The 14,825-nt window shown below is 42.3% G+C and overlaps 1 protein-coding gene across 1 annotated transcript in view; it reads right to left on the bottom strand.

The window, feature by feature from the left end:
- Nucleotides 1-14,825, bottom strand: part of CELSR1 (cadherin EGF LAG seven-pass G-type receptor 1) — a 2,549,932-nt gene that overhangs the window by 2,530,882 nt on the left and 4,225 nt on the right. The window lies entirely within an intron of this gene.

Here is a 14,825-nt window from a genome sequence, read left to right as displayed (position 1 = left end):
GCCTGTACCTCCGAGAAATTATATACCGAACAAGAGAGGTCCCAGGACTGAGCCTTGTGGGATACCACTTGTAACTGGTTTGGAGTCTGACATGGCTCCAGCAATTCTAACCATGTGGGTTCTGTCCTTGAGCCAGTTTGCAACCCATCTAGTGACATAGGGGTTTATATTTAAGTTGGTGAGCTTATCTATAATGCCCGAGTGGGGTATTGTATCGAAGGCTTTTGTGAGGTCCAGGTAGGCTGTGTGGACCACCTTCCCCTCGTCAATGGCCTTGGTGACTGTTTCAAAGAAATCAACCAGGTTTAAGAGGCAGGATCTGCCCTTAACAAAGCCGAACTGGGTAGGATCCAGTGTCTGTAGGTCCCCAATATCTTTATTTATGAGGTCCATGATGATCCTTTCCATAGCTTTGCAGACCAAGCTAGTCAGGCTTATGGGGTGATAGTTTCCAGGATCCGTTGAGGCACCACCTTTGTGGAGAGGGACCACTGCTGCTGTACACCACTCTTTGGGTACATAGTACATAATACTGTAGTAAGGCTGAGATTGAACAGTAGTTTTATGTTTGGGTTTAGCTCTTCTTGGAGTTCATGTAGGACACAGCCCATGACACCGTCTGGTCCCATTGATGCTGTGTTTTTTGCTTTGGAGAGGGCGGCTCTTACCTGAGCATCTGAGATGTCAGGGGGGCAGCACTCTTCTGGGATAGATATTTTCCCTTTTGGTGGGAGACGTTTGCTGAACCTGTCAGCTAGGATGTTGGCAATGTCTGTGGGTTCGGTGTATTTTTTGTCATTTTGGACTAATTCTGAGCATATCTGGGAATTCCCACCCAGGTTCCTAACATAACTAAAGAAAGCCTTGTGATTATCCTTAGTGTTCTGTGCAATTTTTCTCTCGAAGCTGGCCTTAGACGATTTTATGAGTGCCCGTAGTTTTTTGCTAATACTGATCAGAGATGCCTTCCCTTTTTGGGATTTTGCTCTATCATGCCTTCTATTGTAGAGTTTGTTTATGGCTGGGGTCCACCAGACAGGACGTCTGCCTTTGGAGGATTGGGTCTTGGTTTTATTTGGGATTGCATGATCCATGCATTCCTGAAGGTGTTCACAGAATGCGCTTATAAAGGATTCTGCGGTCTGGGCCGTACTTTCCACAGACCCGGGGGCTTTGATGGATTCCACCTCAGTTTTGAGGAGTGTGAAATTTGCTTTAGAGAAGTTTTTCACTGTAGTTTTCAGGGCAGGGAGTGGAGTCGGGATGTGAATATCCAGTGAGATTAGTTTATGGTCTGATCTTACCAGTGAGGGATACACTTCTGGTCTGGAGCATAGAGTCCCCATGTTGGTGATGATCAGGTCCAGTATGTTTTCCCCTCTTGTGGGAGTGGTAACAAGTTGTTCCATAGCATTTGAGTTTATAAATTCTAGGAATCTTTGGGCTAGGGTGTTGGAGCTACAGTAATGCTCCCAGTCTACGTTTGGGTAGTTGAAGTCACCCAATATAATGGTGTTTGGAGAGACCTTCATATTTTCCAGTGTTCTCAGGAAGGCCGAGTGGGGTTCCTGGGTTTGGGATGGTGGTCTGTAGCAGGCTATAAACTGGAAGGCAGTTTTACCCACTGTTAGTTGCACATGGATAGTCTCTGATGCTTTGTGCTGTGCCACCAACCTGGAAGTGTGGGTATCTTTGACGAATATTGATACTCCCCCCTCCTTTTGTGGTTCGGTCCAAGTTTTGGGGCCGAAAAGCATGGTATGAGGTATAACCTGGTAGTGCTGGGGTGCTCTCGGGAGCCTTGAACCAGGTTTCTGTTACTGCACAGATTGCAACGCTAAGAGAACTGCCCTCAGTTCCAGGACATTTATGTGCAAGTTGTCCTCGAGGGGGGTTCAGGTGCCTTGGACAGTCTTGCCTTGAAAATGCCCCCCCATCCTAACAGTGAAGCATCCGTGGTCACCGTGGCCGTGGGTTGGGGAAGACAGAAAGGTCAACACCAAAAATTCTTTTGTGGCTCCATCCGCCATAGCATTTACTCCTTACAACGGTTTGCAAGGCGTGTCATGTGGCTGAGCGGGTGGGTTAATGACCATTGTGCGGAAAGGAGCCACTGCAGGATTCTCATGTGCAATCTCGTCAGAGGTACAAAGTAATGACAGCTGCCATGGAGCCCAATAGTTGCAGTACAAGACGTGCTAGTACAAACGTGCGAGGAAGAAGGTCTTGAATTTGGTGTCTTATTTTCAAAAGCCTGTGAGGGGGGAGAGAAGCTTGACAGGATGTTTGTGTTGAAGACCGCTCCAATAAATTCCAGTGTCTTCATTGGAAACATCTGAGATTTGTCTTTGTTGATTGTAATCCAAGCGGAGAGTGAGATCTTAAGTGTAAGAGAGGCTGCGGACTAGGAGATTCCTGGTTGGACCAGTAAGGAGTCAGTTGTATAGATAGGGAAACACCTGGAATCCTTGTAGTCAAAGATGGGCTACAACAACTGCCATACATTTGGTGAACACTCGTGGGGCTGTTGAAAGGCCAAATGGCAGTGCCCTGAACTTGTAGTGATTGGCTCCCAGCCGGAAGCGTAGAAACCTCCGGGAGCAGTGATCCATCTTTATGCAGTAGTACGCATCCTGAAGATCTATAGAACACATCCAACTGTCCCTCCCTAAGAAGGGAAGAACAGACTGTACTGTGACCATCCGGAATTTTTGATAAATTTGTTCAGTAGGCTGAGATCCAGGATTGGTCTCCAGTCCCCTGTCTCCTTTGGCACTAAAAGAACCTCAAGTAAAATCCAGATCCTGTCTGTTCTGGTAGGACTGGTTGGATGACCCTTTTTCTTAGCAGTTTTTTTTTTATTTCTAAGGCTGCTAATTCCCTCTGACTGGGCTGTACATCGGGGATTCGTTTGACGGGACTGGGAGTTAGGTCAAAAGGTATTTGGTAACCTCTGGATATTATTCTCTGCACCCAAACATCGGTAGTAATAAGATGCCAGACTGGTAGATACAGAGAAATGACCCCTGACTGCTTCCAGAGGAAAGCAATCGGGCAGCTGCTCAGGAGTGCTGGTAGGATCTGCCGGAGAAAGAAATCTCTGGCTCCCTGGTTACGCAGACCCCCTCTACCCAGAAAGGGGCATCTTCCATATGAGTTGCCTCCTCTGCCCCGGGGGGACTGTTCACCATGCGTGTCACGAAAGGATCCTTGGGATTTCTTGAACCATATCTTCCCTCCCTTCTGGTTTCCTTGAATAGGGCCTCTGGAGGTTGGAAAAGCATATGCCCACAGCAGACAAGGTCCTTCCGTCTTTCTCACTACGTGCAAGTGTGTCACGTACCTAGGATCCAAAAAGTGCAGAGTCGTCAATAGGTGCACTAACGCAGGAAGACTTAAAGGGGTCTGCAAAATCACACAACCGCATCCAAGCATTACATCTCAAGACACCAGATGCGGCAGCTCAAGCTGCCCCCTCGGCGGTGTGAGCTATCAAACGCATCGAGGAGTTCGAGATGGATTCAAGGGTAGCTAGCTGTGAGGCGACAGTGTCACGCACATCATCAGGCAGTACCCCCACCAAAGAGGAAGACACTTCAGAAATTAGGTTTCTTTGGAAGCGAGTAAAGTATGCCAGATAATTCAGCGACCAAATGGCGAAGGTTGCTAAAGGATAGGTCCGCTTCCCTAGTCTGTCCATGGTCCGGGACTCCCTGTTTGGAGGATGGACAGTGGAACTATCTTCTGCTAGTTCCCTCTTGGTGGTCGCCGCCATGACCATAGAATCAGCTGTCAGCTGCTTGGACCAGTGGGGTTGGTCTTCAGGTGTAGATAAAATTTTGTCTGGCCTCCGGGGGACAGGTTCTACAATGTCCGGGGCCTTCCAGGCACGCTGCACAATTAGTTTAACAAAATCATCTGCTGGTGGGGTCACCCAGGAAGTAGATGGCCGGGCACGAAAAGCCTGCAGAAACACCGATTCCTCAGAAGAAGGGTTAGAGGACTTTCATTCTGAGACATTCTCGAAATCCTCAAATAGCGGGTGGAATGGGACATCATCTGGGGGAGAACAAGGGGACCCTTCCCCTTCATCACAATCAGTTCTTCTGTGATAGATTCCTCTGGGGAGTCAGGTGCTTCCTCTTGCACCTTTTCTTCCGGGGTGGCTCTCCAGTGGGATCTTCTGAGGAGGACTCCGGGGAAGGGGTACCCTTCACAGGGGGTTCTGATACTGGTGTCATAGGGGATTGGTTGTGAGCCTTCAGAGTGCAGGGCCCTATCCATCACCTGTACAGCAGGAGCACCCGAGCCCACTTCCTGTTGAGGGGTTACGAGAGAACTGGAAGCCGTTGGAACCATGGACATAGACGGTGCCAACGAGAAAATAGGCACCGGCTTAGGTACCAAGGTACGGATAGTCCAAGCACCGCTTTGAGAAAGCATCAGCTCCATCATAGCTGAAGCTACAAGGGTATTTGGTGCCAACAGGGGAGGTACTGCTGTCAGAGCCGAGACAGTATGTACCAAAGCGGGTGCTGGGGAGGATAAGCAGGGGAAGATGAGATAAAAGATTCCGAGCCAGGAGGGATGGAAGGTCTAAGCTGGAATGGGCAATCCCCTAGCTTTCAGAAGTTGATCCACAACCCGCACTAGGTCTAGCTCAGAAAAACTCCTAGTGGATCTAAGACAGGCTGCAGAAGGGGAATCAGGTCTTTCTAGAAAGGGGCTAAACCTCTGCTCCAAGAAAGGGTCATAAATAGGAGAATATCTTGTCCTCGGCAGGTAATCAAATTTTGGAGCCGATGGAGCAGAAGAAACTGTCAGCACCGTGGCCAGGGATGGTGCCAAGGCATGTACAGTCATCAGAGCCCATGGAGCTGAAGAAGCTGTCGGCACCGTGAACGGGGATTGTGCCGAGGCACGTACAGTCATTGGAGCCCATGGAGCCGAGGAAACTGTCGGCACCATGAACAGGGATGGAGCCAAGGCATGAACAGTCATTGGAGCCAATATAAAGACAGCACCGAAGTCAGTGGTGCTGTGGTTTGGAACAGAGACAGGAGTGAATGCCATGGTTGGCACAGAGGGAGAGGACACAGATCCTGGTGCTGAAGAGATCTGCACCGAGGGCGCCGGTGAAGTACAGAGCCAACTCGGTTCCGTAACCGACGGAGATGCAGGAACTGAGTGACTCAGCTTTTCCTTATATTTCTTGGTCTTAGGAGGAGGTGAGACCTCCAACCCTGATAGAGACTCCGAGAAAGGTGTCGAGTAAACCTTTTAAAATAAGTTTATTCTTATGTTCCTGTTAGTGCCCGATTAGAAAAACCAGCACAAATGTCACAATCAGCTTTAAAATGATCAATGCCCAAACAGTAGACACAACAGACATGTGTTTCTGAGTTAGGCATCTTACGTCCACACGTGTCACACTGTTTTTAAAACCCAACTTAGCTTTGTCTGACATGGTAAGGAAACAATGCAATCCTGTACAAAAATTAAGGAAGAAAAAACAGGAGTTAAGTTAAGGAATACCACTAGTAAATGGGGGCTGTCAAAGACAGGAGAAAGGGACAGTCAGAGGTAAAAAATTAAATTACCAAGAAAAAGGGCAGGAAAGAGGCCTAGGTTATAGATGATAGTGATAAAAGACTAACAACTAAAAATTTTGCAATTCAGAAGAAAAACTCTCATAAAAACAACAAAATACTACTTAGCTTTGAGAGAGACGGCTAACACATCCAACTAGGAATGCGGCAAACGAGATCTGGAGTATCTAGGAGAGGGGCATTGTGGGTATGTTCTTAGCCGAGAGATTTTGGCTTGCACGAGCTGGGAAACGGACGTATCGGTTCTGAGGACGGAACCAAGGTCCTAACAGTAAGTAATGAATAAAGATTTACAACATCAGATCAACTGCTCAGACTTCCTGAAGGATTTGGTTCTGTCCAAGTAAAAACGTAACTGCCTATGTCCATCCAGCAAACAAAGGGTATACTCTCCTTTATTCTGATAATTAGGGAAAAAACGGGACGATTAACAGGAGATTAATATTCCCCTCCCTGGCTACCTTGGGCAAAAGGACCGATTAGTATGTAAAGTTACCCTGTCTTTGTGAAAAATGAAGTATGGGAATTTAGAGGAAACAGCTTGAAGTTCGGACACTCTTTTTGCAGAGGTGATGGCCACTAGAAAAACGGTCTTCCAAGACATAAATTTTAAGTCAACTATAGCTGCTGTCTCAAAGGGAGGACGAACCAATGCTTGCAGAACCACAGTCAGGTCCCATGGAAGAGTAAGGTTTTTGATTGCTGAATGAAGCAAAAAGATACCTCTAAGGAAGGCTTTGCAAACTTTTGATGATGACTGGGGGGGGGGGGGGGTCTAGGCCTAAAGAAAAGGTCCAGCTCGCAGGTATTCCAGTTGACGGTAGAACTGTAGCACCATCATGGAAGGGAGATGCCAAAAATGACTGCAATAGGAGCCATAAAGTGGTCTACCTGCTTCTGCTGTGCCCAAATGGAAAACCTTTTCCATTTACTTTTATAAATCCTATGGATTGAAGATGGATGAGGCATTCATGAGGCATGTAACACTCGGCTGAGCCTGTCTGCTAATATGTTGGACTCTCCCAGAATGTACATTGCTATCAGAAAGTAGTTTGGTAGAGATCACCCACTGCCATGGCCTCATTGCTTCCTGATGTATGGGGTAGGACCTGGTCCCCCCCCTTTGTTGATGTACCACACAACGTTGTCACAATCAGTCTACTAATTTGTCTACCTTTTTTCCCACTCCGCAATCTAACAGCAAGAGGGTGCTACATACCTTAGATGTGCATAGACAGCTCAGATTTTATCTGGATACAACTAAAGCTTTCAGGAAGTCTGACGAGTGATTTGTTTCCTTTCATCTTAGGTCTTTAGATTTGGCTGTTTCCAAGCAAACTATTTCCACTTAGATTTCAAAGACTATTTCCTTTTGTTACACTTTTCATGGTGAGAGCCTTCCTTCTTCTATTAAGGCTCATTGCACTAGAGCTGTGCCTTCTTCTGGTGCTTTTTTTCAAAGGCTTAGATGCTAATTCTATTCTTGAAGTTGCTACCTGGACTTCTGTGCATACCTTTACCAAGCATTACCAGCTGGATGGTATCTCCATAGCTAGAGTTGGTTTTGCTGCTGCCATTCTTCATGGCTTCTTGGAGGGCTCTGCTGATCCTCCTCCCAGGGTTCTTCTTGAGCTTTTTCAATCTGCCATTTGTAAAGAATACTGCAGCAGTGAATGTAAGGACATAGTACAGTTGTGTCAAATCTTACCATAACGGTAAATGTCCTTGCCTTCACCACTGCAGTATTCACTCCCTCTCTCCACCCCCCTGGTCTTTTTCCCTTCTTGGCTGTGCAGATTCTCCTTGTTTTTCCTTGGACTGCTGTTCCTACTGGGACAATCTGTTCTGAGGATGGTATGGCTGAACGTCAGCTTTATGCCCTACCTTAATATCTTAAAGCAACGGAAATCTTTTGTAACCTGACCAGACGGAGGGTTTCACGGCAGGGAATCCCATTGGTAAGAAATACTGCAGCAGCGAAGGCAAGGACATCTACCATTATGGTAAGATTTTACACAACTGTACTTTCCACCTACCAGCCCACGCAATGCTTTTGCATAGGCACCTACAGACAAGACACAAACACACAAGACACACACACCCAAACAGCCCCAGTCATACAACTACATATACACACACAAACACTCTTGCAGATGTAGTGTTATAGTGGTCCCTTCATCAGAAATACTTACTGCAGTTAGTATAACGTGTTTCTAGATACCTTCTACTCCACACATTTGCTGCAAGTCGGCTATTGGTCTGACCTGTTAAGGAGCTACTTCCTGTAGTACAGGGCTCCAGTTCTTCAACCTTCATCTGCCTAATGGGATTTTGATCAAACCCTTAACCAGTGTTTTGCGTTAATTAGGAAACTGGACTAGACATAAGATACTACTTATGAATCTAAGTGCTGGTTGGGCAGTATGGAGAAGGATAATTTAAAAAATACAAAAAAAAAAATGGACTTGAAAAACACAATAATGACCTTACTTAACCAGCTTATCCTATGTTTCTTTATCAAATCAAGCTTCTTAGCCATTTCACACCATTGTTCTACTAATCCCTTGTGAAAAAATACATGGTGCAGATCTAACACTGCCAAACATTTTTATTTCATCTTAGATTTAAAAACTGATATACTACTGTGTATATTTAATTTAAAGCCTCAGCCCCACACACCAGCCACAGCTAAAATTTGAAGACCAGATTTTAATTGAATACATATTTTGTGAATGCAGCTTCACATCAAAGACATGGTATCTATATGACAGGCAAAGTCAATACGAACACTAAGACTTGTACACAGATTAGTAAATGTTAAGGTATTTTCGGACTTAAGATTGCCTACAAACCTAAAACATCAATGTCAATATATACAGTAACTCTGAATCACACTGTATTTCATTACTGCTAACTCTGCTATGAAGCATTCCTCTTTCAATTACTGAACAGATGGCCGGGATACCCTAAAAGGGCCAAAAAAAAAATTGAGCAGAGACCCAGGGAGAAAACTCAACACAAAAGTTGCACAAATTTTCCAACATTGCAAAAACACGCTAAACACTTTCAGTAATATGAAATAGAGGATTACATTTGAAATACAAAAACATGAGTTATACCAAGAAAGAGAATACACAATAAGCAATTTTAGTGAATAAAACAGAAGATTACATTACAAATCTAGAGACACGTTACACATAAATGCATCATATTAGTCTAGAATCTGTATCAACTAGTTAATTAACAGCACTGTTTTAAAAAGCCTCTATTTGAGAAGAAAAAGAGTTGCAATTTTGTTTCTTAATACCCTACTAATTATCTCATCCATTTCTTTTACTTCTGCCACCTGTCATTTCATTATTTCATCCTAATATTTCAACAAGAAAAAACACATTTCATATTTGAGTAAATACAAAAAACAGACTTTAAACAGTTTAATTTGATGTTGACCTTAACAAAAATTCTGTTAATAATCTGCCTTTTTTTGTACAAAACAGGTTCTTTGCACTAGTTGAGGGTGTGGCTGTCCTGCAGAATCTCATATTTCAGTAAAAGTCCCACTTTTGGCATGTGAAAATATGAAAAAGAGGTAATTGAATAGATGTCTTTTTTCCTAGTGCTGCAAATCTTTTACAACAGAAACGGTGTGCCATCATAAGTGTTCTAAGCACACATTTCCATTCATGGTGCTTAATTCACAAACCTTTAACAAAGTATCCATAATGAATTGTAAACAACTTAAGAGATGACCACAGCATATTTTTGACAGTAAAATAAACAAACACCTGTCTTTTACCATCACAGTTTATGCCACATTTTGAATGAAATTCATTTACTTTAAATAAATAAAATATGCCTTCTTAGCTACTGTTAAGCGCACAGAGCACAGTACTACAAGCAATACAGACTCAGAGTAGACTTCAAAGAAAAGTACAGATGTACACAGGGACACAAAACATTACAAGTAAATATTACTGAACAGAAACAGAAGCAATAAAAATACAATAAGATAAAGGTAAGAGTGCACAGAATGCATAATACTATGGCCAAATCAAATACACTTTCACTGGAAAGAAACTACAGACATCATAATTTCAAGTGGCGAGTACAAACATAAACAGATGGCTAAAGTCAAAAGGTACTGAATTTGTTTACAAAATTGGGGTATTTCTCAGAAAACACAATAATTTTCGTTGTAGGTCACCTTTAAATCATTTGTTTTACTTTTGTCTGTGAACATTCCACCAAACCAGAATTACATTTGCAAGCTATGGAAAGGATCATCATGGACCTCATAAATAAAGATACTGGGGACCTACAGACACTGGATCCTACCCAGTTCGGCTTTGTTAAGGGCAGATCCTGCCTCTTAAACCTGGTTGATTTCTTTGAAACAGTCACCAAGGCCATTAACGAGGGGAAGGTGGTCCACACAGCCTACCTGGACCTCGCAAAAGCCTTAGATACAATACCCCACTCGGGCATTATAGATAAGCTCACCAGCTTAAATATAAACCCCTATGTCACTAGATGGGTTGCAAACTGGCTCAAGGACAGAACCCACATGGTTAGAATTGCTGGAGCCATATCAGACTCCAAACCAGTTACAAGTGGCATCCCACAAGGCTCAGTCCTGGGACCTCTCTTGTTCGGTATATATTTCTCTGAGGTGCAGGCCAACACGGAAGGACTGTTGCTGACCAAGTTCGCAGATGACACAAGCATCCTCCAAAATGGTCTCATAGAAACAGACAACTGGTGCCAACGCCAAAAAGTGTATAGTCATCCCTTTTGGTAAAAACAAAGTGCCCATAAATTACCACATAGGTGGTAATCCATCAAGTACAGAAGAAGTAATTAGGGACCTGGGGACCCAAATTGATAGCAATCTCTCATTTGACAACCACGTGGCCAAAGTGGTTAGAAAAACATTTTATATAGCCCACCTAATCATGAAGGGATTCACATCTAGATCAGGGGAGGTCATCGTGCCTCTTTACTCATCCCTCATCAGGCCCATAATTGAGTACAATGCCCCTTTTGGGACGTACCTTACCAGACACCTGCAGCAACTGGAAAGACCCCAAAAGTACCTCACCAAGAGTATCAAAGGGCTCAAACAGATGTGATATGCTGCCCGGTTAAAGAAACTCCAGCTCTACTCAGTGGCATACCGCCTGCTCAGAGGTGATCTGTGCCTGACGTATAAAGCTGCACCTCAGAAAATCCAAATCCCATCGAGCTATGCACTCGAGAGACTTGAACCTCAGCACTGAAATAAATAGGACATGCTGGAGGGACAGATTCATAACCCAGAGGCTCCCTTCACTCTGGAATAAAATCCCAGTCCAGGTTAGGCAGAGTCCCTCATTGACTCTCTTCAAGAGGAATCTTGATGAGTGGATGGGAGATCGTAGGTTTACCCCGGGTATCACTTCTGTGTCACTGTTAGACAGAGGCACAGTATACTAACCTCGAAAAAGGGCATAGCAAAATTAATTTAAAATGGATGGCGAAAGCCAAACAAACTCTGGCTAGGCTTATAAATGCCCTAGGGCAGATAGCCTAGTATGAACCTATGAACTATGAAAGAACAAGGCAGAAAACACTCCAACAACTCCCATTAATATAAAATGATGAAAAAATGTAGATTTTTTAAATATACAATTCAGCTAATAATTTCCCACAATCAGAATAAAGAAACCTTCATTTAGATGATTTATATCACTGACCACCTAGCAAAGCAAAAAAAAGTGAACATTTAGAAATGCTAAAAACTAGATTAATGTAATCATATTAGATACGAGTTTACAGACAGGCTTGAACTCACTGGGCCTACAGAGACTTGAAATCATTCAAGGACATTCATTTATTCAGTATGACCATCTAAAATTATAAAACGGGACTTTAAATTACATCTTTTTTCTAGTATAAAGCATATGCTTCCATACTCGGCAAAAGTGGTGGCGTTAGCAAAACATGCAGAAGCAGGAACATAAGCAAGTTTTGTGGAGTGGCTCTCTGTAGCCAGATTTCTTTGTACTATTTTTCAAAGGAAAGGCCAAGAAAACCAAAAATCTAACCTTGTCACCACATGAAACTAAAAAAAAAAAAAAAAAAAAAAAAAAAAAAGCCATAACCTTTTGACATCTCCTTTGCTAGACATGATCTATACAGAGAACAGTTTGGGTCTATTAAGCTAAGGAGACAATCTACTTTCAAAAACATTATCACAGTAAATACCATAAACTAAGTGATACACACATCTCTTCTTTCCTACCTTTCGCAGAAAATAACAGGTATTTGACAGACTACCATAAATACAATTTCAGCTAATTATTTGACCGTTTTTTTTTTTTTTCTTTTACCTTAAATGGATTACTACCCTGAGGTGAATAATTTGTTTCTAGTTGGCAGCCCACCTAGGGCCTTGACCTGTAGAGTCCTGTATACATTGCACTGTATAATGTCTTTACAACAAAGCCATGTGCCTTTGACTGGGATCATAAATTAGTTGTTATGACACAGTTTGCTGATGCAGTATGACATGAACTATAAGCTGATCTCCAACACCGCAGTCAATTACATGTATAAAACTGTTTCACCGTTGTATCATTCTGCAAATAATACAATTACTTCAAAATTTCTGTAATATCACTCAGATAACAGGCAGACATAAATAAAGGGGCAAGCTATAGACAAAACATTGAAAGCTAGGCAGAATTCAAAGGGTTGGATTGTGTTTATTCTGTCACCAAAATTTTCTTTAGTTTACGGGCACCGAGGAGCTACTAGCTTGTCTAACTACCTCGGAATTCTTTTCATCTACCCAAAGACACAAATTCCTTCACAAAACACATGTTCTGAACTCATTTCCAGAGATTGCAAATGCTCAAACAATGTCTCCACTTCTGGCTATCCAAACAATGACCATGCTTAAGTGACAAAAGACAGCACACAACTGTTGAAAGAACCCAAGCAGACAAATCAGCGACAAGGGAATGTGGTTCTGAACTCTTCAACTGGAGGAACAATTGCAGTGGAGCACTGCAGATACATGGAAAAATTAAAGATGTGATGGAAAAAGCAAACATATGGATGAGCTATGTGAGCTGCAGGGTTATGTACAACTAAATGAACTGTTGAAAGAACAACCTGTGTACTCCATAAAAGTCACAACTTCCTGTGCAGGTAAGAATATGGTCAACCCTTACACAATGTGCCTCCAACAACTACAGCTTTCTGTACAGGTAAGAAGACCCTCAGCCCTGTACCTCTATTCAGCCCTTACAGAGTACACTTGCGTATTTCTAACCACTGCAGTTGTTCTAAACAATGAATAACACAGATGATGACAATGGTAATATAGTTTTTTTTCCAGTAAGTGGCCAAGGAGACACAATGCAGTGAACCACTTAGTTACCATAAAGAAAGATTATTTGAGAAGCTGGGCAAAACAGCAGTGTGTTGAAGCAGTCACGTCTACAAATTAGACCAAATTGCTATACACTTGTGCAAAGGTATGCAAAACTGTGCAGAAACAACTGTCTGTCTCACGGAAGAATTATGTTTTGACACTACTAATCAACTAAACTAGTAAATAGAAAAAAAACATTAGCTCCACCAAAAACAGAAGTCTTCTTCTTGTAGACCTGCAAATTACTTAAAATCTACACTATCAGCAATGTTCATTGTCAATTTTCAAGCAGAGAAAACTACCCTATTAGTAAAATAATGAAAGCATAACATGCATTTTTATTTGTAGGCTTGTTTTATTTAGTGAAAGGGACACAGCTCTATAGACCAGTCCCACCACCTAGCTAGTAAACACACTAATAAACAAATTAAAATAAAAAGAAATTCTTGTACACAACATTCCAATCAACACATGGTGATATGGTGAATAAAAGCACTCTCCGATTCATCTCCATTTCCCAAAATGGCCAAAAATGAGCAACTACACCCTGATGCACACATCTGATATAGTACCTAACTTTAAGACAATTGTTAGGAAGTTTAATGCAAAACACTACACATATCACTCAGCAGCCTCAAAAGAAATGTTCATGCAGTATCATTAACACTTAAATGCAACTCTCAAACAAGAAAAATGCTGTGGCATACATACTGAATGAATTATTATTTCTAAGTGCATTCTACTTAAAGAGGGAAAAATGCAAGGCAAAGGTATACCTACCCACGCTGCCATGTTTATATTCATAATGTACAATTCTGTTACATTTTGATCTACAGAGGGAAACAGAACTCTACTAGTTATACATCTGCATAAATGAAAAGTGCTAATACAGGTTCAACAGAGGGGCAAGTCCAAAGTTAATTTGTCTTCCTAACTTTTCTTTTAAAGAAGCAAGACAACCTTAAATCAGGAGACTTGAAAAGGCTTCAAAGAACAAATGTCTTAATTGGTTCATGGGGGCATCATATCTACTATGAACACTTCATTTTTTACTACCCAGCGGAATACAATCCCATAGTATGATCAGTAATATGTATTTCACAGTATACAGCTGTACATGCCAAAATTGTGGTTTTGGAAACTCCACAGTTTCCCATTTATTTACATTTTTGCCACATACGAGTTCCGCTGTGGCGACCCCTAACCGGGAAAAAGCCGAAAGACACAAACAAACTGGTAGATCGTAACTGCTGATTAAGAATACAGTCCAACCAATTCATCCAAGCAAAAAAAAATAAATAAATACTTGCTTTACCACATTACTTTAAATGAACGAGTATCTTAATGAGAAATGTTAAGCAATTTTTCAGCGTAAGACTGCACTTGTGGAATCCATAAGAAATATGAAAGCAGTAAGCAAATGTGTCTGTCATCCAAGGCAGAAAAATGCAGCTCCAACTAACCTCTCCACTCTGTAAACGTGCTATGTATTTGCGCTAGTAGCTGAAGTACTAGGCCAGCTGGCCAGTTCTTATAAAACAGCTGCCAAGAGTACAAATCCTTTAGCATCACCTTCAAGGAAATTTGCTAAAACTACAGCTTATGGTTTGTTTCAACATTATTACATATGCTACCCTTAGCTGAACCATGCGAATTTCAACTGACCCCCTCCCCCAAAAAAAAAGCACCTCTAATTACTTCTAACACACCAGTTACACGTCACAAGGCAACACATGCACAAGCTACTCAAGTTTCCCTGTAACTTGTCCTGAAAAAAAAAAAGTCAAGGAAAATCCAGA

This window comes from Protopterus annectens, chromosome 11.part0 (genome assembly GCF_019279795.1).
Source record: "Protopterus annectens isolate FY-2018-M chromosome 11.part0, PAN1.0, whole genome shotgun sequence".
NCBI classification, from domain to species: domain Eukaryota; kingdom Metazoa; phylum Chordata; order Ceratodontiformes; family Protopteridae; genus Protopterus; species Protopterus annectens.
This window is presented reverse-complemented; position numbering and strand designations above follow the sequence as displayed.